Consider the following 18,323-nt stretch of genomic DNA (forward strand, 5'->3'; position numbering starts at 1 on the left):
AGAAATGAATATCTTTGTAGAAACATAGAAACAATCACAGAAACAAAGCCGGCCGAAGTGGCCGTGCGGTTAAAGGCGCTGCAGTCTGGAACCGCAAGACCGCTACGGTCGCAGGTTCGAATCCTGCCTCGGGCATGGATGTTTGTGATGTCCTTAGGTTAGTTAGGTTTAACTAGTTCTAAGTTCTAGGGGACTAATGACCTCAGCAGTTGAGTCCCATAGTGCTCAGAGCCATTTGAACCTTTTGAACAGAAACAAAGAGAAAGAGGAGATTAAATGTTTACGGTCATATGTGCAGAATGAATGACAATAGACTAACGAAGAAAATTTCCATATTAAAAAACACCAGGGGATGACTGGAAGAGACAAGAAAGGATTTGAAAAACTTCACGTCGCAGAAAACACTGTGCACAACATGATAAGTCCCTGGCTACTAACCAATACTGCAAAATTTCCGGTCCAACAACAAAATTCACAACCTTGGATGGCTATGTCAAATGAACAGAGGCAGGCCATCAGCCAACGCATGAAGAAGTTCTGGGAAGACAAGAAGAAAAAGTTCTAAGCGGTCTATAATTGGCCAAATTCTGTAACAAAAAATTTATACAATACCAGATGGAAAAATGACGTTCATTACTCCACACACATTACGGTTGTCTTTGGCACAAAAATGGGTGCACAGCACTGCAAATAAAATTTTTTGATAACTTACACAGTGATTTAAAATGTCTGACGGATAACAAAGTCAGATTTGAAAACAAACTGAAAAAGTTTCTTCTTGACAATTAATTATATTCCGCAGAGGAATTTCTACTACATCTACATCTACACCCATACTCCGCAAACCTCCTGACGGTGTCTGGTGGAGGGTCCCTTGAGTACCTCTATCGGTTCTCCCTTCTATTCCAGTCTCTTATAGTTCGTGGAAAGAAAGATTGTCGGTATGCCTCTGTGTGGGCTCTAATCTCTCTGCTTTTATCCTCATGGTCTCTTCGCCAGGTATACGTAGGAGGGTGCAATATACTGCTTGACTCCTAGGTGAAGGTAAACTACTGGCGATTAAAATTGCTACATCAGAAAGAAATTCAGATGATAAACGGGTATTCATTGGACAAATATTTTATACTACAACTGACATGTGATTACATTTTCACGCAATTTGGGTATATAGATCCTGAGAAATTAGTACCCAGAACAATCACCTCTGGCCGTAATTACGACCTTGATACGCCTGGGCATTGAGTCAAACACAGCCTGGATGGCGGGTACACGTACAGCTGCCCATGCAGCTTCAACACGATACCACAGTTCATCAAGAGTAGTGACTGGTGTATTGTGACGAGCCAGTTGCTCGGCCACCATTGACCAGACGTTTTCAATTGGTGAGAGATCTGGAGAATGTGCTGACCAGGGCAGCAGTCGAACATTTTCTGTATCCAGAAAGGCCCGTATTGGACCAGCAACATGCGGTCGTGCGTTCACCGCGATGTCGTCAAACACGGATGCGACCATCATGATGCTGTAAACAGAACCTGGATTCATCCGAAAAAACGACGTTTTGCCATTCATGCACCCAGGTTCGTCGTTGAGTACACCATCGCAGGCGCTCCTATCTGTGATGCAGCGTCAATGGTAACCGCAGCCATGGTCTCCGAGCTGATAGTCCATGCTGCTGCAAACGTCGTCCAACTGTTCGTGCAGATGGTTTTTCTCTTGCAAACGTCCCATCTGTTGGCTCAGAGATCGAGACGTGGCTGCACGATCCGTTACAGCCATGCGGTTAAGATGCCTGCCGTCTCAACTGCTAGTGATACGAGGCTGTTGGGATCCAGCACGGCGTTCCGTATTACCCACCTGAACCCACCGATTCCATATTCTGCTAACAGTCATTGGATCTCGACCAATGCGAGCAGCAATATCGCGATACGATAAACCGCAATAGCGATAGGCTAGAATCCGACCTTTATCAAAGCCGGAAATGTGTTGGTACGCATTTCTCCTCCTTACACGAGGCATCGCAACAACGTTTCACCAGGCAACGTTGGTCAACTGCTGTTTGTATATGAGAAATCGGTTGGCAACTTTCCTCATGTCAGCACGATGTAGGTGTCGCAACTGGCGCCAACCTTGTGTGATTCCTCTGAAAAGCTAACCATTTGCATATCACAGCATCTTCTTCCTGTCGGTTAAATTTGGCAACTGTAGCACGTCATCTTCGTGGTGTAGCAATTTTAATGGCCACTAGTGTATGTTCTCGACACTTCAACAAAAGCCCGTACCGAGCTAGTGAGCGTCTCTCTTGCAGAGTCTTCCACTGGAGTTTATCTATCATCCCCACAAAGCTTTCGCGATTACTAAATGATCCTGTTATGAAGAGCGCTGCTCTCCGTTGGATCTTCTCTATCTCTTCTATCAATCCTATCTGGTACGGATCCCACACCGGTGAGCAGTAGTGATGAAGTGGGCGGACAAGTGTACTGTAACCTACTTTCTTTGTTATCGGACTGCATTTCCTTAGGATTCTTCCAATGAACCTCAGTCTGGCATCTGCTTTACCTACGATTAATTTTATATGGTCATTCCATTTTAAATCACTCCTAATGCCTACTCCTAGATAATTTATCGAATTAACTGCTTCCAGTTGCTGACCTGCTATATTGCAGCTAAATGATCTTTCTTTCAATGTGTTCGCAGCACATTACACTTGTCTACATTGAGATTCAATGCCATTCTCTTCACCATGCGTCAATACGTTGCAGATCCTCCTGCATTCCAGTACAATTTTCCATTGTTACAACCTCTCGATATACTACAGCATCATCCGCAAAAAGCCTCAGTGAACTTCCGATGTTATCCACAAGGTCATTTATATATACTGTGAATAGAAACGGTCCTACGACACTCCCCTGCGGCACACCTGAAATCACTCTTACTTCGGAAGACTTCTCTCTATTGAATATGACATGCTGCGTTCTGTTATCTAAGAACTCTTCAATCCAATCACACAATTGGTCTGATAGTCTATATGCTCTTAATTTGTTCATTAAACGATTGTGGGGAACTGTATCAAACGCCTTGCGGAAGTCAAGAAACACGGCATCTACCTGGGAACCCGTGTATATGTCCCTCTGAGTCTCGTGGACGAATAGCGTGAGCTGGGTTTCACACGATCGTCATTTTCGAAACCCATGCTCATTCCTACAGAGTAGATTTCTAGTCTCCAGAAAAGTCATTATACTCGAACATAATACGTGTTCCAAAATTCTACAGCTGACCGACGTTAGAGATATAGGTCTATAGTTCTGCACATCTGTTCGACGCCCCTTCTTGAAAACGGGGATGACCTGTGCCCTTTTCCAACCTTTTGGAACGCTAAGCTCTTCTAGATACCTACTGTACACAGCTGCAAGAAGGAGGGCAAGTTCCTTCGCGTACTCTGTATAAAATCGAACTGATATCCCATCAGATCCAGCGGCCTTTCCTCTTTTGAGCGATTTTAATTGTTTTTCTATCCCTCTGTCATCTATTTCGATTTCTACCATTTTGTCGTCTGTGCGACAATCTAGAGAAGGAATTACAGTGCAGCCTTCCTCTGTGAAACAGCTTTGGAAAAAGATATTTAGTATTTCAGCCTTTCGTCTGTCATCTACTACTGTAATGTGTAAAAGTAGGTGGGTAGGAAGCTGAGTTCTTAATGTGGTGCTCGGCGGAATTCTTACGTCGTTTAGACGGAGTGCGTTTGACTGACTCTGAAATCCTACTAAGTTTTGATGTTGTCTCTCTCTCCACTCTGTCTGATTTGTTACGGTTGATTTAGATTAGTTTTGGAATCCACGAACCTATTTCGATATTTATTAATTTCCACTTACTCTTTATTCAGTAACCAGTATACTACGAGTAGACACGGCTTGCGATGGGAAGCCCGTTGTCACCTATTATTGCTGATACGTTTATGAAATTCGAGGAGTGTGCCAGATATGTAGACCATACTTTTGCTTTTTGGCCTCATCGCAGTGAGAATCTGAACTACTTCTTAGAACACCTAAATTCAATCCAGCCGAATATTTGTTTGACAGCCCACATCTCGTGGTCGTGCGGTAGCGTTCTCGCTTCCCACGCCCGGGTTCCCGGGTTCGATTCCCGGCGGGGTCAGGGATTTTCTCTGCCTCGTGATGGCTGGGTGTTGTGTGCTGTCCTTAGATTAGTTAGGTTTAAGTAGTTCTAAGTTCTAGGGGACTTATGACCACAGCAGTTGAGTCCCATAGTGCTCAGAGCCATTTTGAACCATTTGTTTGACAATGGAGGTGGAAAATGAGGCACGTCTTCCCTACTGTGATGTATTGGTCAAGAGAAAGGTGAATGGTACGTTGGGAAATGCCGTTCATGGGAAGCCTACTCACACTCACTTGGGACCGATGACCATAGCAGTCTGGTCCCTTCAATCCCACAAACCAACCAACCACACTCACTTGTATCTGCAGGCTGATAGTTGTCACCATCCGGCTCAATGTGAAGGAGTACTTGGCACCCTGGGTCAAGGGCCCACGTCATATCGGGCCCTGAGAGCCTGTCAGTTGTGTTAGCCCGTCTCGCAGTCACCTTTGGTCAGAATGGTTGTGCTGAAAGATGGACCATACGTGCATTGCATTGTCGACAAACTGTGCGCTGGGGGAGTGATGATGATACCGAGATTCCACCAAAGTCTATGGCCTTTTGGTTTACGCAGAGAGCATTTTGAACAGAAATTGGTCGTATTTTGCGGAAATGTGAAGTCTGCTTTTCAACCGCTGTCGAAGAACGGGTGCTTTTAGGTTCCGCAAAGAATTATCTTGGTTTGCGTAAGGCGGGTGTCTATCGTCTCCTTGTGGTTGCGGCACGTCATGTATTGGTCAGACTAATAGGACTGTGGAGGACCGGTGCACTAAGCATAAGCAGCACACACGCTTACAACAGCCGAGGAAGTCCGCCATTGCAAAACACTGTCTTGGCACCGCTCATCCGTGGAATGTAACAACACGGAGATTCTGGCATGTACTCCCAGCTATTGATATAGTGTTCCCACTTATGAGAGCTGTTGAACTTAAATAACCTTATAAATAGAGATAGTAGTTTTTGTTTAAAATCTGCATGAAATCATGCTCTTTCCCTTCTCGTTAATTATTAATTTCGCTATCGATAACCTCTAACGTCGGCCATCTTTGGTTTGTGATGGCACTAATGTTTGCAGCGTGCGTGAGTGTTATCTTTCCAGAGTTTGTCCGAAAACTGTGATTTTAAATTTCCCTGCACAGCCCTTACTTGCTGCAGTTTTGCCTTGAAAACGGCAAGGTGTACCGCTGTCGAAAGATCAGCGGTTGTCGTCGACATCACTCGGCTGCATTCCCGCTAGTTCTTCGAACATTCTACACGCAGGCAGAAACTCAGGTCTCATTTTTCAACAGTTTATTATTTCTTGCGAGAATCGATCAACTTGCGATGTAGTAGGATTTTAAGTGTGATTATCCATGTAATATGTTCGTATTGAAAATTTACCTTTACACACACTATTAGCATAATCTTCGCACAGTATTAAGTATTCGTTTGGTGTCGTACTTGCTGTTCTTTTGTACGCTGTTGTAAGCGTTTATGGTTATTTTTCATATGTTTGAGTATCCAGTCTCATACTATATGAATAAAATATTTCCAGGTATAGAACAAGAACATTTAAAATCAACAAAAAATTTTAAAACATTAAAAATATAAGACTTTAATGAAGCAAGGAAAATAATAAAAAATGTGAAAAATTTAAAAAGTAAAGAAATAAAACAAAACACTCACATGGACATGTGACTTTGACGTGATGCGGAGGCTTGTGTGCTCTGAGCACAGAGCAGGCTGCACTGGGTAGGTTTAACCATACCAGGCAGGTAATCTAGAGGAGCCAAACTAACGACTCGTAGCTCAAGCAAAAAGGTACGAAAGATAATAAAGAAACCTGTACTGGATCAGTCAACAAAAACCTACATCGCTTGTCAAGCTATGGCGGTCTAATGTCAAAATTATGGTAGAGTACAAGTTGGCAACCACAACGAAAAATGCTGCTATAATAGCACAAAAAAGACGAATATGACCTGGGCAGAGTTAGCGATGTAAAAGAAAGGAACTAGCTTTTCGACTTATCTGGCGACGTCAAAGACATTTAAATCAAAACATCTTCACACGTTTGCGCCTTTATACGAGTTAACACTGCTTCCCCAGCGTAGTGAGCCCTCTTAGCTGCAGGGTATTGGCACACCTGCTTCCTGCAATTTATAGGCAAAAGTTCGTGATCCTGCGCCCAATATCCAGAAGTTTCGTCATCCATGGAAAACTCCTGGAGAGTTTACATGTAACAGCCACAAAAGTTTTTCTGGGTGTGGGTTTTTTCCTTGGGAAGGGGGGAGGGGAGGGAGGTGCTAAAACAATTTTTTGATTTTTGGACGAATGTGGGGGTTGATTTTTTCCTCAAACGGATCATTTATGTCCCAAAGACACCCCTGCTACATGTATCGTGAGGAGTGTAAGAACAAAGGAACACAAATTTATGTTTCAAATTGGTAAAGAACAACAATAATTCGTCGTTTCCATTCCACTGTAAGTGACCAGTTCCAGATTTTTTCTTTTATATTTTAAAATATTCAAATCAGTTCGAATAGTTATAGCATACATCACGCACTTTGTAGTAGTTTGTAAATTTTATGTAGGTGACATACGTAGGCTTTTAACGATTAAAAAAATAATTAGCTCACAGGACTGGATCTATTTTTACATCTTCTCATCTTAACCGTTAAATTGGCAGTGCCGCGCGGAGTGGCCGCGTGGTTTGTGGCGCCATATTGCGGACTGCGCGGTCCCTCCCACCGGAGGTTCGAGTCTTCCTTCGGGGCACGGGTATGTGTGTTGTTCTTAGCATAAGTTAGTTTAAGTAGTGTGTAAGTCTAGGGACCGATGACCTCAGCAGTTTTGACCCTCAGGAATTAACACACACACAAAATGTGGCAGTAAGCCAGTGCAGCAACGTCAATAACCTTACTTGTTTTCTATTTTATTTCGTTATTATGTAACTTTTAAATTTTATTAGAGACCATAATTCATTTACTATGATGGTTATGTATTTCGTAGTTCGTATACAGCGTGCCACGCAACCGACCGACGTATTCTATACAAATTCTACGTTTATTACACAGTCGCCTTTAAATAACTATGATAGGAGCCTAAACAACAGATGCAGCCGTACTTGGGCATGTATTGCAACACCGAAATATTGGTATGTAATTTAACGAACAAGCGATATAGGTTATGCCATTAGTTGTAATTTTAGCATGTTATGCTCTGACTATGTACTTTTAGCAACTCCTAATGGCTAGTTGCTAACCGCAATCTGGATCTCTTCTAAGAAAGTTACAATGCAAACGAAGACAGACTGCTGCTCTTTTCCACTTTCAAGTTATGTCACAGTCGTGTGGAGCGCATTCCACATTCTTAATGGAAGATAATTTGACACATTTATGTGCTTCTAGAGAGTAGGACGCATCTACACTACTAAGTATCCGAGACTAGGTGTGCATATATAATAGGAAATATCCCGGAGTGCGGATGTAAGCATCCTGTACTTTAATGACGCGTTGCGTCATATTGCACATCATAAATGCCATGTTGGATGACATGATGGCATGTGTCATGTTATAAAACATGACATCATGTATCATGTTACTTTACTTGATACGATGCATTACATTATGTTTTATGGGTACTAATATTAACAAGTAAAAAAGCATGAATATGGCAAGATGTTTTGATTTAAATATCTTTAAAGCTGCCAATTAAGTGGAAAAGCAAATTCCCTTCTTTTACATCCCTAACACTGCCCAGGACATATTCGTCTTTTAGTGTTATGAAAGAAGCATTTTTCATCATGATCAATTACCTGACCAAATGGTTAACACCGCAGGCCAATAACTACATAAATAAATAAAAATACTAACACTTGGCAAGTTTGCTATAACTATAAGAACAGTGGCACAGTGTGCACTGGACAGTTCCAAGCAGACGCTGCACCATTTACGAGGAAGCACGTCCGGCACACGTACTGAACTCTCAAGCTCCTCGATGAAACTCTAGCAGTACAGGGAGTAGTGAAGTATCTTGAGGTAACCTTGGATGCGAACCAATCACAGGCCACTCACATAAAGAATATATGCTGCAAGGCAAAAGGTATTCTTATGAGCACTAGAGGGGCCTGCGGTATGAATTGATGTCTAAACTTCAGAAGTATGTAATGGATAAACATCACCGTAAATAAGACCTATGATAATTTATGGGGCTACAGTATGGCAGTATGGAGTAGAGCAGAATGTGGATGCTAAGGAGGTTGGCGAAGTGCAGAGACTCGTGTGCTGAGCCACAACAGGTGGAATTAGCACCACACCCATTGCTGGACGTGCCCCCATTACACCTTTCGGTGATAATGGACGTAGTGGCAGGGACATAGAGGTTAAAAACTGGAAATAACTGGATACCTTTGGATATTCAGAATCTCACACCAATGTAGTGAGCGTAGTAAATATCGGGAAGATGCCGGATTACCATGCAATAACATCCAGCTGCTTCCGTAAACCTTTCAGTGGAACAAATCGAAGAAGGAAGCAGTGAAAGAACGAACCATGTCACCTTTCAGGAGACGTATTGTGGTTTAGGCACTGCAGCAAACAGATGAAGGCGATTTGGCCGAAGTATGTGGGTTGCATGCTAGACTAGAGAGAGCAGTCTCTCTAGGGAAGCTGGCCGCGGTATTTCAGAAGTAATATCCGCTATCAGAGTGTGCGTGGAGGAGAATTTTTCTAGGTCTTAAAAGTATCGCAGCATCTACTTTTATTGAGGCAGTCAAGCAGATCTGTAGTATCCATCATCCTCTGCAACGGGATCATTAAAGCGAATGTAAAATCAAAACTACATATTTGGATCAGGAGCCAGCATGTGGAATGTCGAACTATAGACCAAAAACAAAAACATGGCAAGATAATGATGCCGAAACCATGTTTCAAGAGAAGTTCTATAGTCCTGGACTTGTACAAGAGACAGATTACACTCGTGGTAGGACTTATGACTGGCCATGGGAACTTTAAGAAACACCTACAACCAGTGGACATGAAGGTAGACTACGTGGTGAGGAGAATTAAACCACACCATACCTTATCTTCGAATACGAAACGCTACAGGACAAAGGACACACAATATTCGGCTCATTAAATGTTCAAGAAATCGTGTCTAATAAGGAACTAGTGAAGGATTTTCAATAATTCCTTAAGGATCCGGTTGGCTTCACTAGAATTCACAGGAAGCGAAACCCCACAATAAAGTCAGTCGATGCGGGTAACAGTGGACTAATACCTTTGTCGTTTTTGTCTCCGTGCGTTAATCAAATCATATTTATGGGCAAAAATGTTTTAGTGCAATGATGGATCTGAGGTTCGGTTCTGGGGAGGGGGTTGCAGTTTGTTGCTGCTGTGTTGCGATTCGAGTTATTGGTGAAGACGTAATCAATTAGTATGTTTCGCCTAACCCTGAAGTTTTGGTGCATTAACCGCGAAAATGTAGTAAGCGATAAACCTTTTCCTTTTCATTGTTTTTTGTGCGGTGTCAGCAAGAAAAAGTTTCAAAAAGGTTTGAAATTATGCGTAAAGATTGTTGGAATTCATTAAGTGCTCTCATTCTCAAATATTGGACGATTATAGTTTCGGTAATCTGCGCGTCATGAGTTAAACAGCCTAAAGTCATACACCCAGTTTCTAATTTTAATACGTGACTTGTTGTGTTAAATCTTTAACGTAAGATTATACCTCTTAATGAGCAGATTATGGTAACATTTTGGCAGAAGATTGTTTCTTTTGTTTCAAAGTAGGTTTAGTTTGATATCCTGATAAATAACCTTTCAAATATTATTCTGAAGCTCGCGCTGTTGCTTCCCTCAATATTTCGAACCGTATATGAAACACTGGAAAGAGAAATCCCTCCTAAAGACGGAAGAATTCTTTATGAGTCAACGACATAGAATGTGGAAGGCAATTGGACACCACAAAGTTAAAGATCCGCACGATTTCCTAAGAAACAGCAACTTCGTTTCACTTGAGAAATGAATATGAAGCGTATTTTCGTTAAAGATTACGGAATAGTGCCCCATTCGGATCTCTGGGAGGGGATGCAGGAGTCTGTGCTTCCAATAAAATAACGGTTACGAAGAATACAAGAAAACGAATCGCAACATAGAATGTCCGAACACTTCTGACGTGCGGCAAGCTAGAGAACCTCAAACTGGAAATGGCAAGAATGAGAAGTGAGATACTACACAGAGTTATTCACACAGCATGCACAGAGGAGCGACTGGGAGAAGAGGGGCAGGATTGGTCCTTTCCAAAGAGTTCGAAAGTAGGTTACCAACAAATAGGTGCAAGAATACCGCATGTACAACTCGACACAAATCAAATGTGTGAATTCCTAACGAACAAAACTGCTTAGGTCATCGGTCACTAGACTAACACACTACTTACATTAACTTACGCTAAGATTCAAATGGTTCAAATGGCTCTGAGCACTATGGGACTCAACTGCTGTGGTCATAAGTCCCCTAGAACTCAGAACTACTTAAACCTAACTAACCTAAGGACAGCAAACAACACCCAGCCATCCCGAGGCAGAGAAAATCCCTGACCCCGCCGGGAATCGAACCCGGGAACCCGGGCGTGGGGAGCGAGAACGCTACCGCACGACCACGAGATGCGGGCAACTTACGCTAAGAACAACACACACACCCATGCCCGAGGGAGGACTCGAAACTCCGGCGGGAGTGGCCAATTAGACACAAAACAGTTATAATAGAAAACTACAAGTCGACATCAACTTATGATGAAGAAGAAGTGGAAATAGTGTACAGTGACATAAAAGGTGCTGTAAACGTGGTCAACGGACAAGAGAACCCTACCACTATGGGATACTGGAATGCTTCAGTGGGTAGAGGAAGAGATGGCACTATAGTCGGACCTTTTGCGCTTGAGGAAAGAAATATACCGGGAGATAGATTAGTAGTATTCTGTCCAGAACATCAAGTAGTAATGTGTAACTCGTTGTTTCAACACCATCCGAGGAGAAAGTGTACATGCAAAGCCCCTGGAGACATGAATAAATATCAGATCGACTTCATCCTACTTAGACAAGGATTCTGGAATCAAACAAGAGACTGTAGAAGTTACATAGGTCCAAACATTGATAGTGACAATAACACAGCGATAGGAGAATGTGATAAGAAATTCAGAAAGCTTTAGAAATAACTTGTGAGAAATGGGATCCAAACAGAACAAAGAATGATATGGTTAGGTCGACCTACGAGGAGAAAGATGGGAATCCTTGAAAGGCAATATCCTACGAGCAGTAAACGAAGTAGTTGAGAAACAGATGGCAAAGCATAAAAAAGAATGAATTATAGAAAACATAATATCAAAGATAAATTTAAAACGTAAGCTGAAACAAGACAATACTGAGAAAGGACAATTGCAATATAGAGCATTGAGGAATGAAATCAACTAATAGTCAAAAAAGGCTAAACAACAATTGTTGGATGACCAATGCAAAGAGGTAGGGAAGCTGGAATCTACATAGAAGTCAATTTAACAGTCTTTGGAAACAGTCAATTAAAATGCAATGGAGTCCAGAATGATAATGGATTGTATTATATGAGCAAAAAGAGAGTAGAAAGATTGAAACAATACCTTGAAAAACTATATGCAAAGATCTGGAACCAGAGAACAGTAAATAAACTGCTCTGGAAGAAGAGGGAGACTACATCTTACGCGACGAGTTCGTCCTTGCACAAATGCGGCTGAAACCTGGGAAAGCCACTATAATTGGTGATATACCAGCAGAAATTCACAAGGCAGCGAAAAAACAGCTATATAAAGAACTGTTGCATCTCATACAAATTATATACAAACCAGAGATTTCGCGACAGACTGTAAAAAATGTATCACAGTGCCAATACCAAACAAGCGCCTGCTAAGAGATGTGAACTGTACAAGACCCTCAGTTTGGTAACACACGCCTGGAAGATAGTGATCTCTAAGGCGGAATGAAAGCAGGTTAGATGAAATGATCACAGACGACCAGTTCGGCTTTAGAAGAGGTGTAGGAACATGAGAAGCAATAGTCAGCTTAAGATTAAATCTCGGGGAAAGACTAAACAAGTGTTAAGCCACATACATTTTCTTCATCGACTTAGAAACAGGCATTTGACAGGGTAGAATGTCGACAGCTTTTTAAGATGCTGAGAGAGATTGGCATAAAGTATAAGGATAGAATAGTAATGCAGAGACTGTATGGAGAAGAGGTGGCTGTAATAGAGTGTAGCGTAGATCAAGAAGAAGCTACTATTAAGCAGCTGGTACGACAGGGTTCCTCATTCACACCTGTCCTGTTCAATAGAGATATTCAGAGGGCAGTCGATGAAGATAGGGAAAAACTAGGAGCTATAGGACAAATTAAATTGATGGTAAGAAAATATACGTGCTGAGATTTACTGATGATATCGCAATGTTAAGTGAAGATAGAGGACAGTTCGGAGGGATGCTGGCCCAGATGGAAGTCACATTCATCTTTTCCTATAACATGAAAATTAATGAAGGTAAAACAAAAATCTTATTCGTGAGCAGATAAAACACGGTTGCCCAATGCTGACTTTACAATGATAGACTGGACACCGTCGAATCCTTTGCCTGCCTAGGGAGTAGAATTGCATCAGACGAAACGTCGAGGAAAGATATTGCAAGCCGAATCCGCTAGATAAAAACTGTTTTTAACAAGAGAAGAAACCTTTTCACATACACCAGCGTAGACAAAGGTCTCAGGAAAAACCTCACAAAGACGTTTGTTTGGAGTGCTCTGCTGTACTGAAGTGAAACATGACACTCGGAGAAGCAGAAAAACGTAAAATAACAGCCATAGAAAGGTGATGCGCAACAGAGTGCTCAACATTTCCTGGGTAGACAAAATATCAAAGGCAGAGGTGCTCCACATAGCGGAGGAAGAGAAGCCTCGTCTCCTGCAGGTAGTCGAACGAGGAACGGACACATGGGTCAGCAATCTGTGATACTGGGTGGTATCATTAAAAGTATCATTAAAAGTATCATTGAAGGAAACTTCCTGGCAGATTAAAATTGTGTGCCGGACCGAGACTCAAACTCCGGACCTTTGCCTTTCACGGGCAAGTAGTTGGTAGAGCACTTGCCCGCGAAATGAAAAGGTCCTGAGTTCGAGTCTCGGTCCGGCACACAGTTTTAATCCATCAGGAAGTTTCAGATTAGCGCACAGTCCGCTCATCCTGGAATCATCCCCCAGGCTGTGGCTAAGCCATGTCTCCGCAATATCCTTTCTTTCAGGAGTGGCTAGTTCTGCAAGTTTCGCAGGAGAGCTTCTGTAAAGTTTGGAAGGTAGGAGAGGAGATACTGGCAGCCGTAAAGCTGTGAGGACGAGGCCTGAGTCGTGCTTGGGTAGCTTAGATGGTAGAGCACTTGCCCGCGAATGGCAAAAGTCCTGAGTTCGAGTCTCGGTCCGGCACACAGTTTTAATCAGCCAAGAAGTTTCGCATCAGCGTACTCTCCGCTGCAGAATGAAAATCTCATTCTGGTATCATTGAAGGGACGGTTTTTTTTGTCCCGTCTTCTTGTCAGCGCTTTCAATATACGCCTTTCCTCGTCGGTTCTGCGGGGAACCTCCTCATTCCTTACCTAATCAGTCCACCTAAATTTCAACATTCTTCTGTACCACCACATTTGAAGTGCTTCGATTCTCTTCTGTTCAGGTATTTCCCACAGTCCACATTTCGCTACCACACAATGCTGTGTTCCAAATGTACATACTCAGAAATTTCTTCCTCAAATTAGGACCTATGTTTGATACAAGTAGACTTCTCTTGGCCAGAAATACTCTTTTTGCCAGAGCTAGTCTGCGTTTTACATCCTCCTTGCTCCGTCCGTCATGGGCTGTTTTGCTGCCTAAGTAGCAGAATGCCTTCATCTACTGTATGATCACAAATCATGATGTTAAATTTCTCACTTTTCTCGTTTCTATTATTTCTCGTTACTTTCGTCCTCCTTCGATTTATTCCTAGTCCATATTCTGTACTCATTAAGTTGTTCATTCCGTTCAACAGGTCCTGTAATTCTTCTCCACTTTCACTGACGATAGGAATGTTATCGGCGAAGTTTAATATTGATGTCTTTTCGCCTTGAACCTTTCCTTTATTTCCGCTATTACTTCTTCGACGTACAAACTGCACAGCAGTGGTGAAGTACTTCGTTCTTGGTCTTCTACTCTTATTGTTGCCTCTTGGCTCTTGTACATACTGTATAGCTTTCCCCTACTTTTCTCAAAATTTCAGATCGTCTTGCACCATTTTACATTGTCGAGTGCTCTTTCCAGTTCGACAAAGCCTATGAACGTGTCTTGATTTCAGAGGGACAGTAGAAGGGAAAAATGCAAGAAACGCAGCGAGACTAGAATATATGAACCAGATCATGGAGGATACCAGCTGCACCACCTATACTGCTCTGACGAGGTAGACTGTAGACAGATATGTATGGCGCACTCCTGCTGACCAATCGGATGGTTGAAGACCTATGAAGAATAATGAAAAAGCGATGTCGAACTCACATGGAACAGCCCGTCTATATGGGGTGTCATATGTACATGAGATAACCTGTTTAACTTTCATGATGGCGAAAGGGAACAAGCAGAGAAGAGTGTCATGTAAGTTCAGTTAAGTACGTCATCAGAGTGGAAGCACGAGCTCGAATTAGAGAAAGGTGGGAAGGAATTCAGCGTTTACATATTCAAAGGCACTATTTCTCCCCTCTGTGTCAGCGCCCTCGGCAGCACCCGTAGATGATTCGTAGTGATACGCTGTACAGCGGAAGTACACCCACCCCAAAATGAAAAAAAAATTTAGAAATTGTCTATTGTAGTTCATTAATATCAACAACATACTGACGTTTAAATAAGACCCAGACCTTGCAAATATTTTTTACTACGCGCTTAACGTGTATTCAGTAAACGTACTACCAAATGGGAGGGTGCGGGTACTATGAGAACACCCAAAAGGTTGTTAAAAATAGAAATTACGTTAATTATTGTTGACTTTTACTCACAACATACGTTTTCAAAAGGCAGTGATGTGTAAGCATGGTCCTGACCCTCAAAATATTGAATATGACATTCGTTTGGAGAAGTGTCATCTACTTCTGAGACTTAAATTTATGGGTAAAGTTTCAATGAATAATTTAAAACATTTATGAAATCTGGTGGAAGACTTCTTTAAAAACAATAAATATTTTTCTCTTAAAATTTTTAAAATTTTATATTTTCAAACGGTTGGTACAGAGTACCTTCCCCCACCCCCTCTCCCGCCTTCCCCTTGGTATTGTGGGGGCGAGTCCAACGCGCAGTGACAACCGACGAGATTTTGTTGGGCGGTTGCCACGACAGCAAATCGTCTGGTAGAGTTGGGAGGGGGGAGGGGGAGAGGATCGGCTGTCTTGTGATCCTACCCGACCGACACTCCGATAGAAAAAGTTGGTCCGGTCGGTTGTTAAGAGCTCCTACTCACGTCCAGTTTGTCGGTCGGTTGGTTGTCTTTATCTGTGGGTCACCGGCTGCGAAGAATAGTTGGATATTAAAATTCAATTTACAATAGCGCCTACAGAAGCACTCATTTACAATTTGTTTAGGTTTTAAATTAATACGCAAACTAATAGTGTAGATATTTACTCTTTATCAGTGACTGCAGGAAATAAAGTTTCTCAAGCGTTACTTCGTAGCGTTAGCGCCCTCTGTACGCCTTTAGTTACCAGCCATAAGACAGGAAATCCAGCCATACTACAGCAAATGCGCAGTGACGTTCTGGTGTCTACCCAGGGTTCTGTATACCGGGGGCTTGTTTACGTTGTCAGTGTAAGTACAGAAATGTGATAATATACGTATCCTGTTTATGCCTTCCTTTTGTATAGTAGGTTAATTACTAGCTACGTATTCTTTAAGCCGAAAGTGGCCGTATAGTTAGGCCCTAGCAAACCACGCCTAGATATGAACTGAAAAGTCAATTCACAGACGGTGTCGTTTATGAAGTGGCTTTAAAGTGAGAAATGTTGATACATTAAAGGTCTGCCAAAAGTAAAGTGCGGTGTCTGCTACGTCTAAGTGATTATTGTGCTATTCACAATGAAGTGCCTGACAGAGGGTTCAATGTACCATCTTAAAGCTGTCTCTCTACCATTCCACTATCGAACGGTGCGCGGGAAGAGATCACTTAAATTATTCTGTGCGAACCCTGATTTCTCTCATTTTATCCTGATCGTTTCTCCCTAAGTAGTTGGGTGCCAACAGAAGTTTTTCGCAATCGGAGGAAAAAACTGGTGATTGAAATTTCATGAGAGGATCCCATTGAAACGAAAAAGACTTTGTTTTAATGATTGCGACTCCAATACACGTATCATGTCTGTGGCATTCTCCCCTGTTTCGCGACAGTACAAAACGAGCTGCCCTTCTTTCAACTTTTTCGATGTTATTCGTCAGTCCCACCTGATGCGAATTCCACACCGCACAGCAATACTCTAGAATAGGTGGGACAGCGTGGTGCAAGTAGACTCTTTAGTAGACCTGTTGCACTTGCTACGTATTCTGCCAAGGAACGCAGACTTTGGTTTGGTCTACCCATAACATTATCTATGTGATCGTTCCAATTGAGGTTATTTGTGATCGTAATCGCTAAGTATTTAGTTGAATTTACAGCCTTCAGATTTGTAACCAAGCGCGTAATCAAAATTTAGCGGATTTCTCTTAGTACTCATGTGAGTAACTTCACCCTTTTCTTTATTCCGGGTCGATTGCAACTTTTCGCACCATACAGATATCTAAATCATTTTGCGATTCTTTTTCATCATCTGATGATTTGACAAGACGCTAAATGACAGCATCATCTGTAAATAATCTAAGAGGGCTACTTAAATTCTCATATGTCATTAATATAGACCAGGGACAATAGAAGGCATACAACACTTCCTCGGGGACGCCCGATATTCGAGTTTTACTCGAGGACTTTAGGTCTATTACTACGAACTGTGACCTTTGACAGGAAATCACGAATCCAGTCGCACAACTGAGGAGATATTCTGTAAGCACGCTTTTTGGTTAGAAGACACTCATGAGGAAAGGTGTCGAAAGCTTGCTGGAAATCTAACAATATGGAAACAGTTTGACATCCCCTTCAGATAACACTCATTACGTGATTAGTATAAAGAGCTAACTATTTTCAAGCAAATACAAAGTGGAGAAAACTCACGTATTATTTTAGTGTAGCAACAGCAGTCAGCGATAGTCATCAGTGATTTAAATTATATGGACTTTAATTTTCGAAGCTTTATAAAGGGAATGATCCCATGAATATTATGGCAATCGCACAATTACCATTCATAGTGGGGCAGGGGGTGTGGGGGAGAGGTTGTTTGGAAAGAGACGGAGAAACAATTTGTCTGCCACCGAATCAGACACGTGGCACAGTGGTAAAAATAGAACTGAGATGGAGTGTGAAGGCAGTGAATCTTCCATGAATGTAACATAGGGTTCAAGACTCTTCCTCGCTTTTGATTTATATGTTGTAACTGTATGTGGTTCATTTACTACAGGTACTTTAGATTAGATTAATACTTGTTCCATAGATCATGAATACGACACTTCGTAATGATGTGGAACGTGTCTGGTTAATACGATGTCTGTACAAGATATTAAATTACACAAAATATTGCATGACACTAATGTTTAAGTTGGTTCCCCCCCCCCCCTTAATTTATATCTAAAAATTCAGCCAATGAGTAGGAGTTGTCATCTAGAAATTCTTTTGATTTTTAAATGTTGGTTGGTTATGTCAGGCTTTTGATGCTGTTTGGTAGGTGACCAAAGGCTTTTGTGGCAGCATAATTTACCCATTTCTGTGTCAGTCAGATTTAATCCTGCATAGTGAAGATCATCCTTTCTCCGGCTGTTATAGCTATGGATACTGTTACTTTTGAACCGGGTTGGGTTATTAACAACAAATTTCATAAGTGAATATATATACTGTGAGGTTACTGTGAGGATCCCTAGATCCTTAGATGTCTGCAGGATGACCATGGGTGGGTACCAGCGATTCTGGTTACACGTTTTTGAGCGATGAATACTTTCTTACTCAACGATGAATTACACCAGAATATGCCATACGAAAGCAGTGA

Source organism: Schistocerca nitens, chromosome 2, assembly GCF_023898315.1.
Source record: "Schistocerca nitens isolate TAMUIC-IGC-003100 chromosome 2, iqSchNite1.1, whole genome shotgun sequence".
Classification (NCBI taxonomy): Eukaryota; Metazoa; Arthropoda; class Insecta; order Orthoptera; family Acrididae; genus Schistocerca; species Schistocerca nitens.